Here is a 27895-nt window from a genome sequence, read left to right as displayed (position 1 = left end):
AACAAGACTTTGGGTAAGACATTTGTCTGCCGGTAGTGTTGCCGTGTTCTCTCTTGGTCTTAGATAAGTGATGCATGGGCTTCAGTCAGTCGGAAGAGCATTTGGTATTAACTCTCGTCGTTTTTAGTGACTCGTCTTTTCAGAAAATCACAGTGATGTTCCCTGGTAATTAAGGGGTCCATTACAATGTCGAGCGGATTGCCTCCGCCAGGCTGGCGGTAGCCACCGCCTGCCTGGCGGAGGCAATCCGCCCGACACTGTTTCCCTAATTCCCCCCAGCCATATTAGAGTATGGCGGGGGGACCGCGGCGGACGGAAAGACCGTCCGCCGCTTTTCCGCCCCAGTCGCCTTGCGGAAAGGGCATAATATGGTGGCGGTGTCCAATGGACACCGCCAGCCATATCATGATGCCTTTAAATAGGTTCCTTTCCGCGGCGGCGATGCCACCACGGTCTTTGCTTTGGAGGGGCCTCTGTGGGCCCCCCTGGTGAAGGCCGAGGTGGGGGTGCACAGGGGGGGTACCTATGGTACCCCCCTTCATTTGCATTTACAAAGCGGCAGGCACCGCGCGGTGCCTGCCGCTTTGTATATGCAAATGCGTAAATGCATTTTTAGCATTGTGGCGGGCGGTGCAGAGTGCACCGCCCGCCACAATGCTAAAAATGAAGGATGTGCCCGCCACTGTGGCAGGCACATCCTAATTCCCCCAACGGGACCCCCGCCCTTATGGCGGGCGGTCCCGATAGGGTGGCGAGCGGACAAAGTCTGCCCATCATCCTAATGAGGCCCTATGTTGGGAATAACCAATTACTATTCTTCTGAATTCTAGATAGTTCTCAGTGGCTCTTAAACCTTGCTGGGGGGGAGGGAATTCTATAATGTACTTGCCTGTAAGGAGAAAGGGGTGACACTATTGTGTTTTTTACTGTATGCTGGAATGATTTGACTTGGTGCATGCAAGCCTAGACTGTAAATTCCTAGTCTGGAAGTTTTGGCGAGCTTCAACAGCAAGAATTCAGGACCTTACCTCTGTGAGAGGTGCAAATTGCTTGAATGGAGGTGATGATGCAACCATGTGCAGAGTACTCAGGATGAGAAAGATGTGGATTCATATTCCTATCTATATATTCGTCTTTGGTTTCTTATCCAGGAGAACTGGATTTCTTGATCCAACATTTCCACTTTGTAGTGCAAGAAGTTGCTAACCTTTTGGAAAAACCTTGTGAGATAGGTGCAGAAGCTTGACTGCTTTACAGGTTTTGGAATTCAATTGTTTTTGCCTTTTTATGTATGAGTTGTATATTTTATTGTATCTGTGACACTGCATTTTGATTCCAGATTCTTCAACGTTTAGTTTGTTTTAAAGTTTGTATGTTGTAGCAGCATTAAGATATAATATTTTTTTTCATGAAAACCTGGGTGAAAAAGTGACAATATGGTGAAAGTCCAGGCCACCAGAGTGTATCTTTAAGTAGTGATTAGCTCTGGATTACAGAAGATGACATCTAAAATATGACCTGTTATGTAGGTTGGTCTTGAGATAATCTGCTGTAAATTTGTGTTCAGACCAGATAGAATGGCCTCTGGTTGAGACAAATTTGGTTTATAGAACAAAATGTTTAAGTCACCAAGAATACAAAGATTGGAGCATTTATTTGACAGATTTGAGAGTGCTTCCAAAAATGCTCAGTAAAGGCGCCATTGCTTGATGGGGTCTGCCAAGTAGGAGGACATTGCAAGAGAATGTCGGACTAGGGGCCCTATCTAATAAGGAGGGCTACCCAACCTTGCATTATAACATTTTCTAATTTGATGACTGCTAGGAGAAGGATTTGCCTCCTTTCTCTTAAAGCTGGTTTTGGATACTGAATCAATATCCTGATAGAAAGCTTTTGAAATATTGGTTCCTTGTCCTGTGTTTTGTCTGGCAGTAGATTTAAGATATTGATTTTGTTTTTACTCATTGAACGCGCATTTATCAGCATACAATTCAAGTGAGGTAGGTTGTTTTGTGGAAGGAAGGTATTAAATACAGACAGAGATGACATTATGGTAGGCTAGGAGAAGAATTTGCGGGGGGCGTGGCTAAACGCCCGACGCGGATGGCAGCACAGTGGTAGGAGCTCCGTCCCTACCGGAGATTACCTGCGGTTCGCATCACTCCAGCGAATCATGGAGACCTGTCCCCGTCGGCGGAACTGACCAGGCATCACCAGAGCCGGACTTCGCTCCTCAACTGAGCCGACATTGCACATAAGCGCCTGCTTTGACTCCGGTCGCGGGTCCTCCCGGCCGCGACCGCCATTTTGTTTTCTTTTCGGCGCCTCTCTCAGATGTGCGTTTTGCCGCACGTAACACCACCGGCTCCCATGGTCCATCTTTGATGTTGTTCTCCTTCATCTCTTGACGGCGACCTCCTTCAACCATCACAGGTGACTTTTTTCCAATCTCTGGCATTGACTTATTGTGGTTTTTTTCGACTTTATCGCTCTCCTCAGGCTTGGCGGCCATTTTGTTCCTCTGAAGGCAGTTTTGCCTTGGCATGCTGTGGATGCTGATATTTCCTTGCAATTTACTGCACATTTTTGTTGCTCCTCTTGGCTGTTTTGGTTCTCCTCCTGCTTTAACCCTCAATTGGCTCTATTCCCAATTTTGAGCCCGTGCCTTTTTATCTCAACTATATTCCGCGCTAATCTTGACGGTTCACTCACCTGCATTTTAATGGCGCAGCGTCTCGACAAGCCCCCTAAGCGCAATTACGTCAAAAATTCGAAATTGTTTTCGGCGCTGGCTCACCTAGAAGCCTCCACAGACCTTCCTATTGCTACTACGACAGCTGACATGGAGACTTCTCCTCAGGTTGCAACCAAAACCAACCCTAAAAGGTTGAAGAAAGACCCACCCTCCCCCTCAAAATCCTCCTCGACTATTTCAATCGAACTACTCCTTGAAAAAATACGAGCCCTGCGCCCTTACATGGAAGACACTAATGCAAAGTTGCAAGCGCTCACTGACAACTGGTCTACCATGGACGCCAGGGTCTCCACCGTGGAAAAGGATATCTCATCTCTTCGGGAAACAGCAACCAAGGTCGCTCACATGGATCTTCAGATCTCCTCCCTTCAAAAGCAGGTTGAGGACCTTGAAAACAGAAATAGGCGCAATAACCTGCGTCTTTACAGCCTGAAGGAGGGTAGCGAGGGGAATGATCCTATTGCCTTCTTCAAGTCCTTTCTTCCCAAGCTATTGCACTTACCTGAAGACACCTCACTCAACATTCAGCGTGCTCACAGGCTTGGACGACTCCCCTCCTCTATCTCTACCTCAACTAAGCCTAGAGGGGTGATAATGTATTTCCTTGAATACACGGACTTGCTGAAGGTCCTCTTGGCAGCCAAGGCCTCACCACGTATTACTTGGTCAGGCTCTACCTTATTCTTTGCTCAAGATTACGCTAAGTCCACGGCTGCTCGTCGTAAAGCCTTTCTTGACATGAGAGCGGATCTTCGTTCCATTGGAGCCAGATATGGACTTTTCCACCCTTGTCTATTTAAAGTCACCTATAACAATAAGACTACAACTTTTGAAGACCCTGTACGACTCCGAAGTTTCCTGAACTCTTGTGGTTCTGCTGGCATGGAATTCTCTAGTTCTTCTTCTTCGTTTCCACCATGACTTTTGTTGTTGTTATCACCGATTATTCCATGCCATTTTGTTCATTGTTCACTCATGTTTACTTAGTTCCGAACTTTTAGACTCTCAGACGAGTCTACATTTCTCTTCCTTGTTATCTGTTATCGTTGTATTAATTCCTTTTTCTTTTGTCGACATGATATTTGTTTGTGTTCTCGCTGTTTATCGTCCTCTAACCCTGTTACTCTCCTTTTTCCACAGATCTTATCTAGTGTTCCATCCTGTCCTCTCCGGTTGGACATCTCGCTGCCCTGTGTACCCGCCCTTCGTTGGTTGGTCTTACCTCCCTCCCGTTACTTCCGTATTGTTCCCCTTTTGTCCCGACTTTTGAGCGTCTTCCCTCTTCGACATCCTTTGTAAGTACCTTCCCTCTCCTCTTATTTTAACATGTTACCATTTATCGCATTTGTTCTCTTTTTTGTACCCTTACTGACTTTTTCAATTATTCTGGTGTCACCTTTGTCTAGATCGTTTTTTATTCTCTTCTCACTTCTCTTTCTTCTTCTTCTCAACGTTCTTTGGTTTCATACAGTCAGTCCTTTCTTTTTCCTGTATTTTCTTCACACTCTATTTTGTTTCTCCTCTTATTTTACTACGCATTTTTCATCTTGTCATTTCCCTGTTACATTTTCTATACGCTTCTTCATGTCTCTCCATTCCGATGACTCTTCCTCATCCTGGTTTACACTTGTTTTTCTATCACAGCTCAATCATTCTCCCACATCGCTCTTTTTCTTCATCAGAATTCTCGACATTGTTTTCCTTGGTGTCTCTTTTCTCCTGCTCTCCTTTGTTTCTTCTTCTTTCTTATATCACTCTTCTCTATCGTTCCTTTCCTTTTCTTCAATCATTCTTTACGTTGCTATAGTCCTATTCTCTTTTGCACCCTTGCTTCTTCTGATTACTTCCTCCTCTCCCTTTCTCTGCTTCCTTTCTTCTTTTTTTCCATTTTTCCTGATTATGAGGCTTTACTTTTGTTCACTATTTTTATTACGCTCTCCCTCATTAATTTTCCTTGATGTCAATACGTATTGTTTCCTGGAACGTTAAAGGTTGGCACTCCCCCATTAAGAGGCAGAAGATCCTCTCCCATCTAGCTAAATTGAATGTAGATGTTGCCTTTCTGCAAGAAACCCATCTATCTGACATTGAAGCTGCTAAGCTTAAAAGAGGTTGGGTGGGGACTGTTTTTTCTTGTTCTGGTGATGGTAAAAGAAATGGTGTTGCTTTGTTAATTCGCAAGTCTTTTTCTCATTTAGTTTTACAGTCCGAATCTGACCCTGAAGGCAGGGGGTTATTTGTTAAGCTTTCCTCAAAAGGTATCCCTTTTTCCCTGCTTAATGTTTATGCCCCCACTGGTGGGAATCCTATCTTTTGGAGTGCGTTTGCCTCCCGTATCACTGAATGCATTGATGATAATTTCATTTTGGCAGGCGACTGTAATATGCCTTTGGACCCCTTTCTGGATAGGCACTCCAAATCTTTTTTTGTCCCTAACAAATCTCATAAGCTCTTCACGCACGCCATTTCTCAACATAAGCTTGTTGATGCTTGGCGAGTATGCAATCCGACCTGTAAGGAATTTACTTTTTACTCCCCGGTGCACCACTCCCAATCACGTATCGACTATATCTTCCTGTCTCACCACATGTCCCAATCCCTCACTCAGGCTGACATAGGCCCCATAATGTTTTCTGATCATGCCCCAGTTTTAATTAATATTGATATTTTGCCCAAATCCATTGGACCTAAGAGGTGGCGCTTCAACAACACTCTTCTCCTCGATCCCAAATTTACTGCCTCCTTTACCGATTTTACTACCGAATTTTTTGCTCTCAATGCCACTCCCTCTTTAGCCGAACACACCATCTGGGATGCTTACAAAGCTGCGGCCAGAGACTTCACCATCAGACATGTTGCCGCAAAACGTAAAGCTGCTCGTAAACGCACTAGTGACCTTTTATCTCAGATCAAGACCCTAGAACATGCTTTCTACACCTCCCACACTCAGGAAAGTTTGACAGCTCTTGTTGATGCCAAAATGAAATACAACAAGCAATCCACTGAAGATGCCTCACTCTACTTACTGAAATCCAGTTCGAAATTTTATGGTGGGAAAAATAGGGCGGGGAAAGTTCTTGCTAATTATTTGAAAGTTAAGCAAAACAAATTGAATATTGAGTCTGTTTTTGACGTTAATTCAGTCCTGCAACATAAAGATGTTGATATTTTGGAAGAATTTTCTCGTTTCTACTCTACACTCTACTCTTCTGGAACTCAACGCTCTGCTCATTCTCTCTCCACCTTCTTTGCAAGCATTCAGCCTCCTCCCAATTTTCCTATTGACCTATCTACCCTTAAAACCCCCATTACTATTCGCGAATTACATACCGCACTCCACTCCCTTAACCAGATCAATGCGGTGCATATGTACCGCTGTGTGCTGAAATATGCAAAAACCCACTTTACGTGACGAGCTGGGCTCGTCATCAGTGTACCAGGAGGCTACCTCATGACGAGCCCAGCTCGTCATCAGCGTGGAAGGGGGTTAAAAAAGACAAAGCTCCAGGCCCAGATGGGTTTACAGTCGAATTCTACCAACACTTTGCAACCCTTTTGTTACCCAAATTACATAGTCTCCTCGATTCCTTTAAAGCAAGAGGTGCATCCTCGGGCACTTTTTCAGACGCTTACATTTGCATTATACCCAAGGAGGGGAAGGACACTCAGCATTGTAAAAATTACAGACCAATATCACTTGTTAACATCGACTACAAATTATATGCCAAATCTTTAGCCATCAGATTAGATCCTTTTCTTCCAGAGCTCCTTGGCCCCGAACAATCTGGATTTGTCAAAGGTCGCTTCATTACCGATAACACCAGACTCCTCTTCAATGTCCTTTCTAAGTCTTCACGTTTTAGTGACTCCCTAGCTGCAATCGCCATAGATGCTGAGAAAGCGTTCGATAGAGTGGAATGGTCTTTTCTTTTCTCTGCACTAAAATGGTTTGGGTTTGGCCCTAATTTTATTTCCCTCATCTCCTTCCTTTACACGAACCCTAGAGCAGCGGTTTGCGGCAATGGCTTGATCTCTTCTTTTTTTAGCCTTGGCAGAGGTGTTCGCCAGGGATGCCCTCTTTCCCCCTTCCTCTTTAACCTGGCCCTAGAACCTTTCCTATCTAAACTACGTCAAAATCCAAACATTCATGGTTTTCAACGTTCCCATTCGCAGGTTAAACTAGCTGCTTATGCAGATGATATTTTACTCTTCATTTCCAACCCCTCTGATTCCATCCCCGCTCTCCTTGCCGAAGTCAACGTTTATTCTCAACTCTCTGGATATAAATTGAATAACGATAAATTCGAAATTCTCCCCCTTACCAAATTCACCTTCAAATCTGATTTTGCGGCATCCGACTTCAAGTGGAGCCCGGCCCATATAAAATATCTTGGTTTGCATATAACCTCTTCCATCTCAGATACTATCTCACTCTGCCTTAATCAATGTACCCAAAAACTATCAGACCTTACTTCCAGATGGCACCCCCTTTACCTCTCCTGGTGGGGCCGTCTCGACACCATCTAGATGATGCTATCCCCAATCGCCCTCTATACCATTTCAAATATTCCTGTTTCCATCCCTGCCAAATTCTTTACTAAAATCAACACTATCCTCTCCTCCTTTTTGTGGTCTTGTAAGAAACCGCGTATGTCTTTACTCCGACTGCGTCTCCCCAAATCAGAGGGTGGGGTTAATTTCCCAAATTTCCCTGCCTATCACAAAGCTTTCCTCCTGAAACAAGCCACCCTCTGGCTCAAAGACCCTACCGAGCCTCTCCCCCTTTGGGCTGAACTTGAACGTCTCTCTCTCTCTCCTTTCTCTTTTGCCGAATATCTCTCCTTCTCCCGCAAACCTCAATTCCTGTCTTCTCCGATTCACAAATATACTGCGAAACTACTCCTAGCCTTTGCTCCAGTTCTCCCCTCCTCTGTTACTGATTTCCTCAACACCACTATTTGGTATAATAATAGCATTCTTATTAACCAGAAGCCATTTTACTGGAAAACTTGGAGGCAACGAGGCCTGATCTGGGTTTCCCAACTCTTCACTGGATCTGTTTTCAAGTCTTTTTCTATCCTTAGCCGAGCTTTCTCTCTCCCTTCCTCCTTTACTTGCAAATTCTTCTTACTCAGGACTGCAGTTATGTCCGTATATGATTCCCTTTCTCACTCCCCTCTTCCAGCTGTTTCTCTTAACCCAACTTCATCACTCCATTCCCTACTTCGCTCAGGCCCCTCCGCTTCCTCCATCTACCATTCCTTTCACAAACCTCCATTACCCCGGCCGAAATCCACAGTGGAAGAGCACTGGGAATCTGAATTTGCCACGTCTTGGTCTACTTCCCTTTGGGATAAACTTTGGACTAAGCTCCGCAAATCCTCTAGAGCTGCTTCTCTCACACAAACACTTTTCTTCATTTATAATCGACTCCTCTACACACCTTTTCTTCTACACAAGAGGTTCCCCTTGGTTCCGGATCTTTGCTGGTCCTGTTCCACCCCCAACGCCACGCTCTTTCATATGCTTTTTCTATGTCCCCTTACACACATCTTCTGGACTCAAGTATGGGACCAAATCAATACTATATTTCAAACTTCTATCCCTTTCTCTCTTACTGATATCTTCCTTGACTCACTTTCCTCTTCTTGGGCTGCTGTTGATTCAAATGTTCAAATCATAGACTTGTTACTAGCTGTTGCATTCCAACAGATCACTGTTAATTGGAAAAATTCAAATGACATTACTTTTAAAGCTTGGTGGTTTAATGTATGTTATAATCATAGACTTGATACTGCATTTGTCTATCCACTTAATCTTGCCCCGAAAAGACACGCCCTATGGCTTCCCATTACCCTTTACCTTGATGTTTGTGCCAAACGCTCCTCTCATCTACCCCCTTTTCAACAAGAAGTTTCAAAACCTCCTTAAGTTACCTTTCGTTCCTTTATTTTCTTTACAACTTATTTTTCCTCACAGAATATTTTTTGTCTTACCCCCATTTATACAGCCTCATATATCTTATATCTCTAGCCTCACTTTTTTTTTTCTTTTTTCCCCCGCAATTTTTTACTTTCTGATATTTATTGTTGTAACCTAATTTACCTTGCTTTCTTGATGGTAATGTATCTCATTTCTTTTTCTGTAATGGCACCTTTGTTATTCTAATAAAATTTTACTTGAACTTAAAAAAAAGGAGAAGACTTTGCAGGGATTTATCTTCATACGTGCGGTTGAAATGGAAAAAGGTTGACAATGAGGGCAATATTTCATACTAGGAATGAGGAAGTAACTCATAGCAGAAGATGGAAAGAACTCCAGTGGGAAGTATTGGGCTAATGCATATAGAGGTTGGAGGCTAGATAAGAGATGGATAGATGCAGAGAGCCGTGACAGTGAAGGGATGTATTTTGCAAGGAAAACTATTATTCTCCATCAATGAGGTAAATACTTGTGATTTTCTTTAACACCTTAACTGCGGCCGTTATTCGGCGGCAGTGCAGCGGTTTTAATAAGTGGGCGGGGCCGCGTTGGCCGTTCGAAGCACCAGCGAGGTGGTGCTCGCGACGGCCGACGGCAGCAGGGAAGGAGTTAAAAATGTGACCTTATTTAGCGATGGCATGTAACCGGCCATCACTCCAAGTCAGCAGAGTGACATCCTTCACTGCCATGATAGGAGACCACGTGCCTCATTTAGCGAAGTTGGACATCAAGGTGCGATGTTTAAAGCATTTTTCATGCTCATTTCCAGTTTCCGCCATGTTTTGCATTGTATACATGATCGTGGAAAATGAGTCACTGTCGCTCCACCCTCACTAGGGTGGGACTTATGTCATTATGACCCAGCAGTTCTGTCGGGATAGACCGCTGGGTCAGGGGTCACCATCGGTGGAGCCAACGGAGGCTGTGCTGATAGTAATCCACTAGTTCTCCCGACTCCAAAGAGAGCAAGGTAACTGTGAGTTTGTTGGGGTGGGAGTACTGCTGGTTTACAGAATTCCTCTGGGTCTAAGACACCATAGGTAAGGGACATTGATGTTAACTCTGTAAAAGGTACCTGTATCAAAAAATCACCCAAAATGTGTCAGATGTTACGTTTAAGAAGTGGCAGCACCACAGCAATCAAAGCCCTTCCGTATTTTAGGCAGGGCTTCCAATGCTAATTTTCCTATCCAGGACCAAGCAAAACATGGTGGTAACAGCTGGAATAGAGCACGGTCCCTGAGGTGCTAGCTGTAAACGCCCAGTGCTTCAGGGACATTGACCGTTTGATTTTTATAAACAACAAACCCCACTTTTGAGTTACTGTGCAGGCACATAGCACATATTTCCAGTATGTGGACCTAAAATAAGGATAAAAATGCAAAATGAGTGTGTTTTAACACATTACAGCTGATGGATATACTACTAGATGATATTGCATAATAATTATTTTACTTCCCAAAGGAAAATATAGACCAACAAATCACATGTCAAAAACATTCACTGGTATGCATGCAGCTGCAATACTTGAGCATAACTTGGAGCGAGGGCACTTAATACTAGAAATAAAGCATACAAACTTTGATCACAAGTGACTACCAGTCTACTTATTGCTCTAAAACAGGTGCAAATAAAGTGCATAGGCATGTCTGACTAATGTGTGCTATTAACATTACTACTAGCCTGAATTATGCAATTTAAACACAACCCCGAAAGGGCAGAACATTTAAAATTACACAAATATGCACTTTCTTTCAGTCCAAGAAAGCATCATCACAATATGACAACTCACATTGTAACACTTCAGACCACAAGAACTGCAGCCATAGTCTCTGCCTCTAGAGGGCGCAACCCTTCCAGACAAAAAAGAGCCGACGTTCTAACCTAAACCTTTCACGACCCTTTAGTGGATATCCTTTTTGCGTCCCATCAAGCGTAAGGAGGGGGCCCTGGTACCTCTTTTGGGGGAGGCTGCACTGCTCCAGCAGCTCCCCCCTCACTTTAGCAATCATTTGGTGGTGACCTCAATGTTTAAAAAATGTGGTCAAGTGCTGCAGGGCATTATGGGATACTCCTTGCTCTTTGCCTTGCACATTATAGCAGCGGCTCTCAAGCTGTGCCGGGGAGAGACACTTCTTTACTTTCTCTTGCTTTCCTTTGGATTTCTTTATGGTTGTTTGTGTGGCGGCTCCGGGTGCCCAGTCCCACCCAGGTAAACTGTGTGCCCAGGGCTGATCTCACTGGCTTCCTGCTTGACCAGCTTGTTGCTGTGGGAACTGGCAGGAGAATTTTGGTATGCTCGCTGCTGTGGACAGACAATCACCGGGGGGTTGGCCCTTCAGCACCCCCAGACACAGGCACTGAGAGCAGAGAGGGCTACTCATGTGGGTGGAGTTTTCAGCACTCCCCCATCTCTTTTGTGATCCCGGGGCCCAGTGATGCAGTGCTGTGCCCCTATCTTCCTTCGAGGGAGGATGAGGAGTGCAAAAGCTCTCCTTCACTGGAACAATCCTCTTGCGTGACCTGACCGCGACCAGTGCCAGGAACCCTGGATCTCGAGCCAGCCACTGCTACAGCTCAGCCACCCTCCACGCACTTGACCACGGAAACTCAGAGACTGACCACAGGCCTCGCCAAACATGACCCACAGCCAGTTCTCCTACCTATACTGCTGCCAGACCTTAACCACTATGCCGGCCTCCAACACATCCGACTCCAGCATCACAGCCAGAGAACTCCACACATTGGTTTCCAACTGCGCATACAATCTCGCCAGCTATGCAAGTCCAACAAACAGTGCCCCGGGAAAGCCGCCTGGTTCATCACCAATTCTCCAAGAAGCAAGATGCACCTGCAGATGCCTGGAGAAGAACTGGAGAAACACCAAGACACCTGAAATCTACACCACCTACAAGGACGCCATGACGGACAACCACAATCAATCCTCAACAACTCGACCAACTATAAGCAACTCTTCAAGGTCATTCATGAATTCACCAACCCACGCAGCAAAGCCACAGACATCATCCCGGCCCAAGACCTCTGCGATAAGCGTGGAACCTACTTCCACCTCAAGATCAAAAAAATCTACAACAACTTCGCCGACCACCCACCAGATGCCACAGCCGGCCCCCCACCCCGACACACCAGCCAGCCCGCCATCTCCACCTGGACGCTGGTTACAACTGAATACAATGCCTCAACCATGAAAGGCATCCACACGGGGGCCCCCACCAACCCTTGCCCTCCTCACATCTACCACAGCACCGAGATCGCTCTACTCACCGCCACAGATGACATCTGCACCTCCTGGACCAAGGCCACTCTGCAGCCCTCATCCTACTCAACCTTTCAGCTGCCTTCAACACAATCTCACACTGCACACTAGTTGCCAGAATACACAACGCCAGCATACAAGGAACAGCCCTAAACTGGATCCGACCATTCCTCATCCAAAGAAGCCAAAGGAGCAGACTACCCCCCTTCCTCTCTGATCCCACGTAAATCACCTGTGGAGTCCCACAGGGGTCATCCCTGAGCCCGACCCTCTTCAACGTCTACATGGCCCCCCTCGCTGCCATCGTCTGACAACACGGCCTCAACATAGTATCCTACGCTGATGAGACTCGGCTCATCCTCTCCCTCACCAAAGACCCACCACCTTCAGACTCAACTTCCAGAAATGAATGCATGGCGTCGAAGTCTGGATGACCAACAGCTGCCTGTAGCTTAACACCGAGAAGACAGTTGTCCTCATCCTTGGAACCACCCTTTCAGCATGGGACAGCAACTGTTGTCCACCGCCCTCAGAAACCCACCTACCCCCTCGGACCACACCAAAAATCTCGGCATCGTACTCGACTCATCCCTCATCACAAACCGAGAGGTCTACACCATCACCTACAGCTGCTTCAACACCCTCCGCATCCTCAGCAAGACCTTCAAATGGAGCCCCCCGGAGTCAAGGAAGACAGTCACCCATGCACTCATCACCAGCAGACTGGACTAATGAAATGTATACTATGCCAGCATTTACAAGTCCCTAGTCCGAAAACTTCAGAAATTACAGAACACCGCCGCCAGACTCATCCTCGGCATCCCTCGACACGAACACATCAGCCAACACCTACGTAGACTCCACTGGCTCCCCGTGGAAAAAAGAGTCAAAATCCTCACTCATGCCAACAAAGGCCTACACAACAATGGACCCAAATACCTCAACAACAGAATCAACTTCCATGTACCCAAAAGAGACATCCGATCTTCCAAACTCGCACTGGCCGAAACCCCGCGCATCCACAGAGCCAGAGCAGGTGGCAGAACCTTTGGATCCAAAACCTGGAACGAGCTGCTGGCAGACATCAGACGCGCCCCCTCCCTGAACACCTTCAGGAAGACTCTCAAGATCTGGCTCTTCGGCTAACAGTTCTGTGCCCCCACCCCCCGAGCGCCTGGATACCCTCACTGGTGAGTAGTGCACTTACAATTCTCCTGATTGATTCATTGATTGAGTTATCATCATGTGATGATTGTTCCTCTTCTGCACTGCTTGAGGCGGTGGGCAAAGCTCTTCCACCATAGCGTAAGAGCCGCCACTGAGGGTGCGTCATCTATGTGTGTGTGGCATGAGTGACTCACCCCCCGGCCCTCTTGCGCTACGCATCCCACCTTCTCCTTAACTTGACCTTGACACTGTGGCGCAATCCACTGCACTCTCTCCAAATCTGTGACTCAGCCAGCAGGAGTCTCAGCCAGGTGTGATTTCACTCGGCTGGGTAGAGCAGTCGCCTCCTAGTATGCTGGTGGACCTCCTGATGCATTTGATGTAGCAGGATCTCCTTAGCCATGAAGATTCAGCGTTCACGCCATACAAGTTCACTGTAGCACAGGGGCCTCAGCCTCCACAGCATATGGCCAGCCCAACATCATCTGGCCTGTGATGGAGGGAGACAGCACACACCATTGGTAATGCCCTCCGGGCAACCCGGTGTAGTGGTGGATTGCAGTATGCGATGCGGACCTCACTGCATTGGTGCGCAAGAGTGTCTCTACCATTAACTGCTACAAGGGTTGCAAGGCGGTCTTCTCACACAGGTCAGCTACGTGGCTCCATGCGACCTGCCAGACTTCACCCCAAGGTACTGGCGATCGTCGTGCATCAATGTCTCCCGCCATGGCTCATCGACCCCACAGCTCCTCCACATCACACTCCAGGTCCAGACGCAGGTCCAGCGAGGCATTCAGGCTCAAGATGCAGGTCCAATGGGGCATCCAGGCTCCAGATGCAGGTCCAGGGAGGCATCCAGGCTCAAGACACAGGTCCAGCAGGGCATCCAGGCTCAGGACACAGGTCCAGGGAGGCATCCAGGCTCAAGACGCAGGGCCAGCGGGGCATCCAGGCTCAAGACGCAAGTCCAGCGGGGCATCCAGGCTCTCATCCTGGTCATCCTGGATGTTGGGTGGCTTGTGGGGGTTCTTGATGTGTGCTGCACTTGGCCCTTGCTGCTCCAATCTGCATTAAACTTTTTTTTAGGCATCTTTTCTATGGGAGGTGGACTGTTAGGCTATTTTTTAAGTTAGAGGGAAAAATCACTCATGTTGGGTTGCCTAACGTGCGTTTTTTTATCGCTAATGGGCTTATCACCACTTTTTTAACGTTAGCGCAAGGATTTTTAGCGCCGTCCCACTAAAGTTATCTCCGGACATTTCAGCCGGTAAGAGAAACTATCGCCTGTTAGCGACGTGCTGTTAATACACCGCTAACACAGCGATAATTTCCCGCAGTAGATGGTAATAAAAAAAGTCACGCTAACGGCGGTTAGCAATAATTATCGCCACTTCTTGAAAATATCTCCCATTGTTTCAAAGAAACATTGGAGATCAACGTGGTGGGGTTGGTAAAACACAGAGGGGCATATTAGCAAGACAGGGGATAAAATTATCACCGCTTTAGCGGCAGAAAACTGCTGCTAATACGGCAATAATGGGCTTGATAATATGCTCTATGGAATTCCAATTGAAGCCCATGTTAGATGTCCTTCACATCTAACATGGGCTTCAATTGGAATTCCATAGAGCATAATATCAAGCCCATTATCGCCGTTTTAGCGGCAGTTTTCTGCCACTAAAGCAGAGATTATTTTATTGCCTGTCTTGATAATGTGCCCCACAATACGTACGGCATATTAGCAAGGAATAGCGATATTTTTCACAAAATCGCTTAGCGCATTTTTTTTTATCGCTTTTCCTGCCTTGCTAATAGGCGATAGCTGTGTTAGCAGTCTGGATACGCCTACTTTGCATGTCAGTGATAAATATCGCTGACATGCGAAGCGGGCCCCAAACCGGTCGATATCGCCTGAAAGCTGTCGCTAACTGCTGTTAGTGACAGCTTGCTGATAGGGCAATAAAAATATCTCCGCTTTGCTAATATGCCCCTTTCTTTTTTTACTTACGTGAATTCATGTTTTTTCTGAACGTTATTTTCCTCTTCCTCTTGAAGAACCGATCTGTTCAACAGATATAAGAGCGAGAAGGCATTTGTTTGTTGTTCCTGACCTAAATGTCCCACTTTAGACAGAAACAGTATTATGTTATAAAGCCGCCGAATGTTTGAGTTTAAAGCCGCAGTCCGGCGTTACTAAAAAAAACACGCAAGGACTTGTCCCACAAAAGTTCAGTTGGACTGAGCCGGAGTTTACCATCGAAAGGGGGGCGACCTTAACCACCACCACCGTCAGCAGACCTTCTTTGGCGTGCGAAAGAAACGCGGATTCCATAGAGTTACTAACGAAAAGCTATTGAATTATGGTTAGCGATGCATCTGGTTGACATAAAACCAAACAAAACCTTGAGAAAAGGGCTTGTGCCATTAAACGTAGCTCTGCAGTGCCCTCTAGCGCAATCTGGGATTCCTGCACCAGTTTGTTAACAGATTCCGCCCGACTTTGAAGGAACCATCAGCAACTTGATCAAGTACTTATAACCATTAGGGAGATGAATTAGTTTTAGAAGGGGTTCAGACCATTTCGAAAACTGGCTGCTACTCGTGCAAAGGTAAAAAAAAACTCTGCTCATATATTTTACGAGATAATCCTCTTTGATACACATAATGTAGTTTCTCAGGTGTGTGCCTGCCTTTGGGAGCTGGTTGAGCTGTGCCAAGTAGCACTTGCCTCTCATTTTTACAACTGTACACATACACTCTTCAATATATGGAAAACTGAAGAATTACAGCTCAGTCCATCCTTTCTTAGTAACCCTCTTCCATCTTGGAGTCATCAACGCATCGATTGTCGATATTGGAAATACATATTTTTTTCAAATTAGTTTCAATTTGAAAAAACTGATCAGGTAGTGATATCCTAAGTGTTTTTGGGGCCCTGAGCAAGATGGATTTTAAGCCCCCTTGTGTGGAACAACTTTGAATGTATCACCCATTTTCAGCTAATTCAAGCGTTCTTGATGCCAGAGAATGCAGGGGCATGCAAAATTAGCCAAAACCTCTAGCTGTCTGATGTCAGCCAGCTAAAGAGCACAAAATAAAAGCTTGAACAAACATTGATGAAGTCAATTCCTTTTAACTTGGTTTTCTGGTCTCACCCATAGACAATACATGCTACCTGGTTGCCAGGGGTGGCTCTTCTGCTAAGGTGGAGGAGCGTTGCCCCACTGCTTTTCAGCAGTGTAAGGAAAAATAAAATGATAATAACTCAATGCTATTATGATTGTATTTTTTCCTGTTGCGGCAGCTTTGAGGGCGGGGCTGCTCTGCTGGCACAGCAGGGGAGGAGTGTTATGCACTCCCTAAAGTGCGCATGACTGTTTGGCCGGTCGTCTCGGGTCGGCCAACCATTCATGCGCACTTAGAATGTTACCCACCCAGGCTACATTGTAGCCTGGGCGGACAACATGCCCAGGCTCCCATTCCCTGGCTAAGTGCCACACCAAGGCACACAGAGCAATCACAATGCTGCATTGCAGCATTGTGATTGGCTCAGGGGAGCCTGGGTGCTTCCTGTTCCGGAGCGGAGGGACGAGGAGAGACGCAATGAGGAGGACGCAGCGAGGAGGTAAGTGATTTTTCTTTTTCCCGGTGTGCTTCTCTTTGTGATCGTGAACGAATAAGAGGAGGTTTGTGTGAGAAACAGGCGGTGAGAAAGAGAGGTAGGGTGTGAGAGGAAGAGGGGATGTGAAGGAGAGGAGCATAATAGGGAGGGAACAGAGAGTGAGGGCAAACACCTGGAGTAAGAGAGGAGGGAATGAGAGTGAATGCCAGAATGCACAATAAAACGGTGTGAGAGAGTGGATTCTGAATGACAGAGGTGTGGGAGAAGCAAAGCGCTGAAACTGTGAAAGTAAGAGTGAGGTGAAGACATGGAGATGATGGAGAGAGCAGTCATGTGTGTGTCTGAGATGAGCTATAGGAAAGATAGGGGGTGGGCGTGAAATACAGAGAGAAGGGGGTCAGAGGGTGAGAGAGAGGAGGCATTTGAATGGAAAGCATCATATGAGAAAAGGGGAAAGAGGAGGATATGTGAAATTGAGAAGAGCAGTGCCTAAATTGTAAAAGAATGAGCGCTGGCGCTCAAAGCTAACCCTAGAAGCCAGCAGCCGGTGCAAATATATTGTTGGTGTGCCGAATAGCAAGGCTGCATAGTATTACATCCACCCTATGCCTCTATAATACACTAACTGACACTCCTTGCCTCTTCATCTCGATCTTGCAGGTTCCTGCTTTCTCCCTTTGTGACAGTTTTTCCATCTTTCTCTTCCTCATTCTTTCCACTCATGGCTGGCTCTAGGGCGGTCAGGCCGGTGCCACCGCATCAGGTGCTGACTTCAGATGGGGTGCCGTGTTTGAAAGTATATTATGGTTTTAAAAGAACCTGCTGTCACATTCCTTGCCTACAGCAATTTTCAGACAACAATAAGAATGTCAAGATGACTGGTAATTAATGATCTTTCGAGAGAGAGAACAGAGTTTTAAGGTAGCGCAGAGGGTTAATATGCCTACTGCAATGAACATGCACAAGGCAGAGCACAAAGTGCATATAATGTAACTAGGTCAGTGGGTTACTGCTTTTGTCAGAGAGATACTTTTGTTTGCAATATATAAACTAAAGTCATAATCTAGAACAGTCCGCTATTAAGAGTCATCAAAGTGCTGCATGCAAACTGCAAGCTATAAATTAGATCTATTTGATTTCCTGCTGTCTGTCAATATCCTAATGTTGCAAAAAGGGTTCATTTGGGTAAAAATCAATTCTTATTATTAAAGAGAACCCCCAAAAATGGTGTTATGTTTTAAATTCTGAGATTGTGCTTCTACAGACCAAGCAGTCTGAAACTATACTGCTTACCAGTATGGATGTCATGTGACTCCTACACCTTGTAGTCCTCTTTCTTATGTAACATTTCCTACACACACATTTACACACGTATGGTTGATTGTCTCTGTGTAACGAATGTGTTATGTAAAGTGCTCTGACATCATATACTGGTATGAATAGCACTTTAAAAACAATTAAATGCACTAGAGAGAGAGTGGTTATGGAGACTTCAGTGGCACCGTTAAAGGGTAGTAGTGAAGGAATCTGTGGCGGAGGTGGTCATAGGGGCAGCCAACAAACATTGTCCCACCGGGCACCTCTAGTGCCAAAGCAGCCTTGTTTCCACTTTGTGTTTCTACCCTCTCCTGCTCTCAGAAATGGTCTTATAATGCAGAGTAAGGGCTGGTTCCCAAAAATGTAGTGCCAGTTTGCCCTACTGGCAACCACTGACTCAAATTAAGCACTGGAGAAAAGGAACAAGAACGGGTGAGGAAGCATTATGACTGATAGAAAAGAGTTCAAGAGAGGAGGTGTGTGGAATGAGAGGATTCTGTCAGTCAGTAGGTAGGTAAGGGAGTACTAAGTAAGTACCTAAGGTTTATACAACAAGGGATGTAACATTAGCCATAGAAGCAGAAATATGGCACAATTGCTAGAGAGGACGTGTGGCGCGGAAAAAAAGTAAGAAAGGAGGAAGGTGAGACATAGAGGAGGTTGAGAAAAATGAGGGAAAATGAGAGCAATAGGCAGAGTGAGAGTAGATGCTAGAGAGAGAAAAGGCATGTGCAAGAGACATGTGTCAAGGTGAGGAGAATAAGTGGCAAGAGAATATGGTTAAAAAGATGAGAGAAAGATTCCGAAAATAAAGGAATTAGAGCGGAGAAGATGAACACAAGAGACAAATTTCAAGATTGACCAAACTGATGGAAAGAGCACAAACAGGACTAAAGGAGAAGAAATAAGGGTGGCATAGAGGTGCTATTTTAGTTTGTCCTGGGAAACATTTTGTAATAAAAATACTCTTACTCAGTACTACTCTTATTTTTTGCCCATCTCTTGCTCCTTTTAGGGAAGGTCTCTGTAAATATTTAGTGAGTGCTCCACCCCGTCATGTCTAAGGTTCATTGACAAACCTACGTGTGCATGCATATCAACGTAGTAGCAGCTGCAACAGTCTGCCTCAAAATCACAAGGGAAAAAAAGGAAAGCGTTTGAACTATGGGGCATATTTACAAGATGATAGCGCAGCGTGGTGCCGCAAGTTATCTTGCTGTGCCAAGCTGCTTCATTTTCTAAGGGTGGAAATATTTACAACAATACGGTGCATTCCGGTACTCACCCCTGCACCAGTGCAAAAAAAGCAGACCAGTGCCAGCGCAGGTACCGATGCCTGCTATGCTGAGATGAATGTTTTTGATTAGGAAGGGACTCCTTCATTGCTCTTAGGGATACTGGTGCCAGTCAGACCATGGTAGTGAAAAGGCTGGTTTGCCCAGATCAGTACACTGGTCAGGTGTATAGGGTGACTCAGGCTAAGAGGCAAGACTTCTTCCATCCTATGGGCCTGGTTCCCCTGGAATGAAGGGGAGGTGGTCCAGAGTAGGGTCATAGTTAGTTCCACCGATGCCCATTGACTTTGTCTTGGTAAATGAATTACCACTGGTATAAGAAGAGCGGAGAGGGGCTGCCACCCAGTGTGCCCAGAAAGTCCAGGTTTCTGGGGGTATCACTGCCAAACTAAGGATACACAGGCCCAGATGGAGGTGCAGAAGGAAGAATGGCTCCCTCCTGACTCCTGGTCAGCCTCAGTATACAGATCCTGGGCTGGAAAGCCAGTATCAGGATACCACAGCTAGACTCTTGGTAAGGAGAGTGGATGTAGGGTGACAAACACCCGGAGCTGTTGCTTCCCTCCACTATGATAAACTTCACAGGTCAAAGAAGCCTCATGAGCCCTTAGGTTACTCCTTGCCAGCCCAAGGCTGGAAGTGGGGCGTGCCCTAGTCCCCACTTGGAGCTTCCACCTGGTTCTTGACACTGACAGCTGTCAGTGGCCTGTGTTGGTTTCTGTCCTTAGGGGGAAATTATCCTTGGGATGGAGACAGATGCATGATCCAGGGACTGACCATGGTGGTACTTTCTTGCTGTTGGGATGCATCTCTGAGGAGGTTAAGGTTAGGTGCTTCACAGATGGGGTCCAAAAGTGAGGATAAGGGTTCCCCATTGGTCAGTGCAGTTGCTCAGGAGCTAGAAATGAAAAGTGCAACTGCTTAAGGGGACCTTCATTCATGTTATAAAGCCTAAGCAGGGAAGCCCATCAAGGGACCCATTAGTCTACCCTGGTTTTGGCTGCAGGGCCATCCCCTTACACCTAGCTCTCTATGCAGTGTCATGCCCAAACTGTTTGCCTTCACCCTCCTGTTTTCTGAACACGTTTTGTTGGCTTTTAGGACTGTGCACTTTACCACTGCTAACCAGTGCTAAAGTGCGTGTGCGCTCTCCTTTAAGTATCTTTAAGTATGGTAAAATTGGCATACAAGCAATGGGCATATTTTATTTACTTGTAAGTCTCTAGTTAAGTAGTCCTGCATGTAACAAGGGCCTATAACTTAAAAGCTACTAATGACCCTGCAGCACTAATTGTGCCACCAACTGAAGTAGTCTTTCAAACACTTCTCAGACCTGCCATTGCAGCCTGTGTGTGCAGAGTTAAACTTCCATTTCAACCATTTTGACAGGCTTAAACCTTCCTTTTTAATACATATGTCACCCCTACTGTAGGCCCTGAACAGCCTAGAGGACAGGTTGCAGTGTATTTAAAAAGTTGGACACTTACGTTCAAGTTTTACATGTGCTGATAGTGAAAAACTCTTCAATTTGTTTTCACTACTGCAAGGACTGCCTCTCCCATAGGATAACATGGGAATTACCTTGTTACATTTAATAAGATGTAATTCACAAGTGGAAGCAGGTAGACAGGTCAAGTTTTGTGTCTAAAGAATTGTAATTAAAAGCACTCTTTAATGGTAACATCATAATGTAGTCACCAGTCTGAAAATGCCACTTTTAGAAAGTTGCAAAAGGAACAAATAATGGAAGGAATGCTGAGCACATCAAACATTCACCCACAGTCACAAAAATCTGGGTTTAATCCATTGTTCTTTTGCTCACAACGCATCCCCAGTTTGGACCCAGCCATATGGAAATCAGTCTTGACCCTGCCTCTCATGGGAACAGTCCAGCCCAAACTGTCAAGCCAGGTCCTCCCTGGACCAGAAACACGCATCCTGGGGCTGATTTTGGGGCATCGCCCTTCATCAACTAGGTTAGCTTGAATCCAGTGACACAGTGAGCACAGGACCAACATCTGGGCATACCCTTCCCACTTAGGACAACACGAGCAAATGGAACAAATGATGGACGGAATGCTGAGCAATGCAAACATTTACCCCCAGTCACAAAGGTTTTTTGCAATTTGACCATACGTCATTTTTTGCATACTTGAGCCACCACCAACATGTTTCCATCATATCCATTACTATACGTTTAATAATCATCAGCTTTTTGCACCTTTTCTAAATCCCTCCACCAGCTGCAGAGGATTGCTTGCACTTGTAGGTGCGCACAAAGAGTTTAAAGTAGTACTTGCTACTGAATTGTCAATTTAAATAGCCACATTATTAAAGGATGAAGAGACTGCCTTATGTATAGAATTTGACACTGAGGTGTAAATAAAAGTCACAGAGGTTCTTTTTTTTAAATGGCATTTTCATCTGCCTGCATATTAACATAACTACGGTCTCGCTCCATAATTAAATACATTGGTAAATATAATTTCACCTGGGGTTAACTCTAACAATATGCATACATTTCTCCAAAATAAAATAATAAGCAAATGTATGTTTCAAATAGTCTCCCTCAAAACATGCTTATTATCAGTGCAGGAAACGTTTTATCCAATTATTTTACTATTCCGTAGAGGCTACAAGCAATACAGTAAAGTGAACAGTAATCTCATATATCCCTTACCACTGCCAAGAAACATTAATCTGCCTAAACAAACAATGAAATTAACAATACATGACACGTTTCACTTGTGTGCTGAAAATTAACACCAATGATACAAATGCCTAACCTATCTCAATCTACCTACACAACGCACATTAAACCAATTTAAATACTAAATCAATCCACATTGGCTGTGGACTTAACTACTCACAAGTAACACCAGAGAAGGACAAAGACAAACCTTCTTTATAGTGTTGGTGTCTTTCTTTGTCGTATTGCCTCTACCTAAATATGCAGGATTGTGGGAATTGTACTGTTCCTCAAATGTGTTATGAAAAAACAGCAGAAACAAGAGACTTCACAATAAAACGTCTTGGAATTAAAATTTAGAGAGTTAAACAATTTCTAGCCTGAACTTGGATGCCACCAGCAAATCTTGGAAATTGCTTACATTACTCAGGATTATTTGGTGGAAGGTGTAGTTCATATCATCTCATCTTTATAAGCAAGACCAACTATATGCTTGATATTGCCATCACAAGCAGAGTGCTGATGGGGGAAACAGCCACTACAATGGGTCCGTTTCCACCCACACCGTAACCACGCATGCATTACAACACATGCATTGTTACAACGAGGAGCCTTTACCACGCATGCCTTTACTACGAAATACGTAGTAAAGGCATGTTGCTAAAGTAAAAAAAAAATAAGGGGTCGGGCGTGGGGGGGTCCCCCCCCAAAATAAAAGCGTGGGTTTAAAAAGAAAAAAACGCACCTGTTTGTGAAAAAGAAAGAAAAAGATTTGAAAGGAGATCGGCATCATAAGAGGAAACGGAAAAACACTTCCGCGTCCTCTTAATGACGTACAACGTCATCACGGAAAAACAAGGAGAGGAGAGGTAAGGAGGAATAAGCGGGTGGTGTATCGGAGAGTTAAATTAAAAAAGTAAATTTTTAGGGTTAAAATCCTTTAACTTCAGAATACCATTTACATGCATACTTTTACAACGAAAATCGTTGTAAAAGTATGTGTGTAAAAGGTATTTTCGTGGTAAAGGATATGCGTGGTGATTGCATTCCTGTTGTAACGAATGTGTGTTAAAGGTATGCAATACAACGGAATGTGTTGTAAAATCATTCAACCACTGATGGAGAGCATAATTTTACTGCAAAATGTTACAGTGCCTTTCAGAAGCATTATATGTATTTAGGATTGTAGTGTGGAGGAGCACTGCATAGACAATTAATATACTTTCTCTTACTGCTTCTCGATATGGGTATTGTGCTTTCGGATAGCCTCTGATTCGAAGGCAAAGCCTGTGCATGTAGCATGCATGTCTTTCCAAAACAATTGATTTTTTTTACATTTTCTCCAGTAAGATGGGCAAATATTTAAGTCACACCAGGAATGGCAGGCGGAAATATAATTTTTCATGAATCTGCATTTTTAAACTATTTGTTTTCTTCAGATGTAAGAAGAGAAGGAGCTGTGATGAAGGCTGAGGTCAGGGTGTGATGGAAGGAGGATTAGACTGTTTAATTTGTGCAGGAGGCTCCAACCATTAGTGCTTGGGCCTGCTTAGGTAGCAGTGGAAGTGTGGGGGCTACTCTGCACACTGACAATATTGCACAATTAGTATACATTGTGGCTGTTCTAGAATGCTTCACTTTTATGGTCTGTGGTGACCGAAATAAAGTTATCAATGATGATGATGAGAATGCTCCCAGAGGTCCTCTGGGCTTTCGGTAAGTATTGATGAGAGTGCCCGAAGATTGATGACCCTATACACAAAGGTATGGTTGCATGTGTTGCTCTCTTCACATATAGATATACACCTACACCTTCTCCTTATACATGGAATTCCCCAATTCATGTGTAGATTAACACTCCTGTGGCGATCTCCCAATAGAAAGTAATAGGGAATTTTAAGGATATTAATTGTACATGAAACAAATTTAAAGACAATTTAATATTTAAGGTAAATAATAGTAAAACACATTTCCTTAATTCCTATTCATATATGACTACCTCCGTACAAGTAGCAACACACATGCTATAAAACGTAACATATTTATGTTTCATATTCGATTTTTTTTGTTTAATGTTCATTATTATTTTAATAAAGCACATAAATTAAATTAAAATAGACATTATTTTCCCTCCCTCCCCGTTATAGTAATTATTTGTGTATCACAATGTTGTACAAAAGTAATGTATTATTGTTTTAATGATTGCTTTAAAGTTATAATTTACAATACATCTTTATTAAAATGTTATTATTAATTTAAAAAAATAGCATTTATCTTTTATGTTTAAAAAAAATATTTCTTGGTAAAGTTAACATAATTTAAATAATGTTTAATTAAAAATTTGATTTTGTTTTATTTATTTTACGCTTCTCTAGCTCTCACTGTTGTTGCCTTCCTACATTGATTTTTACAGGAGTCGACAAATGGGAATCTATTTATTTGTCATTGATATTCTAATGAGCATTTTAATTCACATAAGATACTAGTAGTAGATGTTTGGTAGTAGAGATTTTGAACATGTCAATCATAAGTATTTAAAACAAATATTTTGATACTTGATAGTATATATTTCGACTTCAGTATCTTAATAGGTTGTTGATATTTTTATAGTTGATAATTAGCAATACAACCCTATAATCATAATTACTCAGAAGCACTTAATATAGAGTCCTACGTTATTACTATTGACAAATAATTACATCAGAAATTAAATAGGCATCTCCATAAGCTGGTTTTTCATACCGAAAATTTAAAAACAAATGACACAATCCTTGTATTCCAATGCATGCCTTAGTAATGTTCAGCAACATGTTCTTTATCACACTACATCTCAATGATGAGAAAAGGCATCTGCTTTATTGACATCTCTCCCTAGTGCTTGTCAACCAACCTCCTTACTTTTGACTTTACTAGGGACTATTTTTCATCTCATCTAGTTGGTAAAATTGAGATTACTATCTTGAGTTTAAGTATTCGTTTACCCTTACTATTCCAGGCCAGGCTAACTTTCGTGCAGGATTTTCTACAGTCAATAGGAATGACCTCCTAGCATCTGAGATCCCTGTGATTAATTAAACATGGAACCCAAACCAGGGATTCACCTACAGAAAGATATTGGTTTCAAATGCAATTTAGAGCTTGCATCATGTGCGTTGAAAACAAGGGGTTGCTACATGTGTATCTGTTATCTAGGTTTGTGCTAGATACTTACTGATACACACATACATTTCTAGCTACTAATGCCCTGTGCACAGTTTTCGATAATTAAATCCTTAACCATATTCTTCACTGCAGCAGCAACATACAGGCAAAGTGCACAGGCTATATCCTACAGTTCAACAAATTAACGAGACGTGCTTCTCAAACACACATCAAACAATCAAACACAACAACCTTATGCTATTATGCAAAAGAGAAACGCGTTCTCTTAATTTACAATTTTTTACATTTTGGGTATTTCTTTCTGAGATTTGTTTTGACCATAGACTAGAGAAAGTGAGTGAAGCCACCTGGGGCACTTCTGGCTCCAGATTTAATAGTGGGAGAGACAGACGTCTTTTATGTACTTAAGTGCACATTCAGTTCCTTTCAAGGGTCTTGACTCGATGGCAATCTACAGGCCCAGGGCCACGTAGGGTATTCCTACTCATCAGCGTGCAACCATTGCAGTTGTAAGCTTTCAAAAGGGTACAATGTTGCTAACATTTTGGCAGAAATTAGTGGAAAGATTTCTGGATGATTTGAAACAATGGTTTTGACTGATGGTTTTGTTGTCACCAAGAATGGCCTTAACATTGTCTACTCTATGCCATGAAAGATGAAAACATCTGGGTGTTGGATTTTGCCACTGACTAAACATCATTGCTCACTCACGCCTTCCTCAAATAATAAACTTCAGATTTCCAAAAGTCTGGCCATATGGTGCAATTTTTGTGGTCCTTTCATACATTCCCTTAAAGTCCATACACAGTAGATGAAGTGGCAGAAAACTAATAGCTTTCCTCAACATTATCTAACACATGTAGGTGATCCTAGCACATGCTTCAATGACTCTTCAAGCAGTACAAGGCCCTCAATTAGCACATCTTGCAAAAAGGTTATATATGTTGCTTTTTGCAGGCTATTTGTAACTTAGAGCTAATTGAGAAAATCTAGTAGGTTTCATCCTTTGAGTGAGTATGGCATGCAGGCATTAAGGATGCCACCATAATTGTCATCTATCCTCAGGATTCATGTGTTGAAGGACCAGGTGTTGCATCTGGAACTCAACACAAAGGTAATGATTATGTGGAGTGGCGGCCAGTGGTCCACTCTTCCACTTGAAGTCAAGTGGGCAGAATTGAAATTGCACAGACGTGATTTATGTACTTTCGGAAATCTGTGTTACTTCTTTAACACGAAATTCTTGAAATTTGCAGTGAAATGCATCATTCAAGAAAAAAATTAATGCAAAAAATGCAAACAGCAGAACTTGAGTAACTGTTGCTCGTGGTATTTTGTTGAAATGAACCCTGATACCAAAAATTTGGTGCAAGGACATTTCACCATAAAAGATAGAGCAAAATAATGGATTTGCATTATGAGTAATTATGGATAATTTTACCAAAAAGTTCCGTAATTACACAAACCCAAATGATGTGAATCGTGTACACCCGGTAAACATACTTACAGCGTGCTCTGTGTGTCCAACAGGAATCAGGGGTGTCCTTATCCCAGAGTATCCTCCATAGGCCCAGTCCACAGAAGTCTAAGGGGAACCTTTTCCTCCAAATAAGTAAGTAAGAAAGTTTTTAGAAAATTTAAAACAGCTAGAAAAAACTTTAAAAAATAGATAAAATTACAATTGACCAGTTTAAAGCGTACAATTATCTATTTAGTGCGCCATGAAAGAACTTATTCATTACATCTTTTCCCATTGATAGTAAAATCACAATGTATAAAAATAACTTTCAGTAAAATAGAGCACTGTTCCACCAACTCAAACCCTTCCCAACGCCCAGTCCATAAGAATTAAGGGTATATTGCTTTCAAATATTTGCAAAGTTTGTTGGAGTTGCTGCATCAACAAAGAAAGGGGGTTTGTCACATGACACCGTAAAGCCCTTGTTGTAATGATTTAGGCATTACATCCAAGTACCAGCAACCCCCTCCTCTAATGTCCCCGAGAGGAAGGGGAGCGACAGAGCTCCAACAGAGTACAAAAAAGTAGAAGTCTAGAGTGTTTCATCCTGCCAGACAGGGCTTACTCCCATGCTTCTACAGTCACCAGTGTTCTAAGAGCCTCTCATTTGCAGAGGTGGGAATTTGCAGCAAGTCTTCATCCCTGTCCAATCCAGAGATGTCACATTAGCTGCCCACCCCTAGCGCATCCCTCTCTGAAGCATATTGGGATTTTCCGAGATGGCAATGTGACCTATGGTCAGTAACAGTTCTTCCAGATCTTTAGCTCTGCCTCATTCGGACACAACAAACTGATTCACCCCTGGAAAAATTCAACACTTAGGGGGTGATTACGATGGCGGTGAACCCCTTCGTAAGGCCTTTTACTGCCCACCATCAGGATGGCGGGCAGTGTGCCTGGCTGCCCGTCTGCCACGGGTCTGACAGAGGCAATCGTTATGACTGCCTTGTGGACCCACCCCCCATACACAAAATGGCGGCGGTGCTTAGCAGGCACCGTCCGCCAGATTTGGATGCTGCATCCCGCCAGCTTGTCAATGGCGGTTCAACAGTCAGTTGAAAGACTGGCAGGGATGTACTTTAGCGGCTGGTTGCGGGCCCCCTTTGT

The sequence above is a fragment of the Lissotriton helveticus genome, chromosome 7 (genome assembly GCF_964261635.1).
Source record: "Lissotriton helveticus chromosome 7, aLisHel1.1, whole genome shotgun sequence".
Classification (NCBI taxonomy): domain Eukaryota; kingdom Metazoa; phylum Chordata; class Amphibia; order Caudata; family Salamandridae; genus Lissotriton; species Lissotriton helveticus.
Note: the sequence above shows the minus strand (reverse complement) of the source record.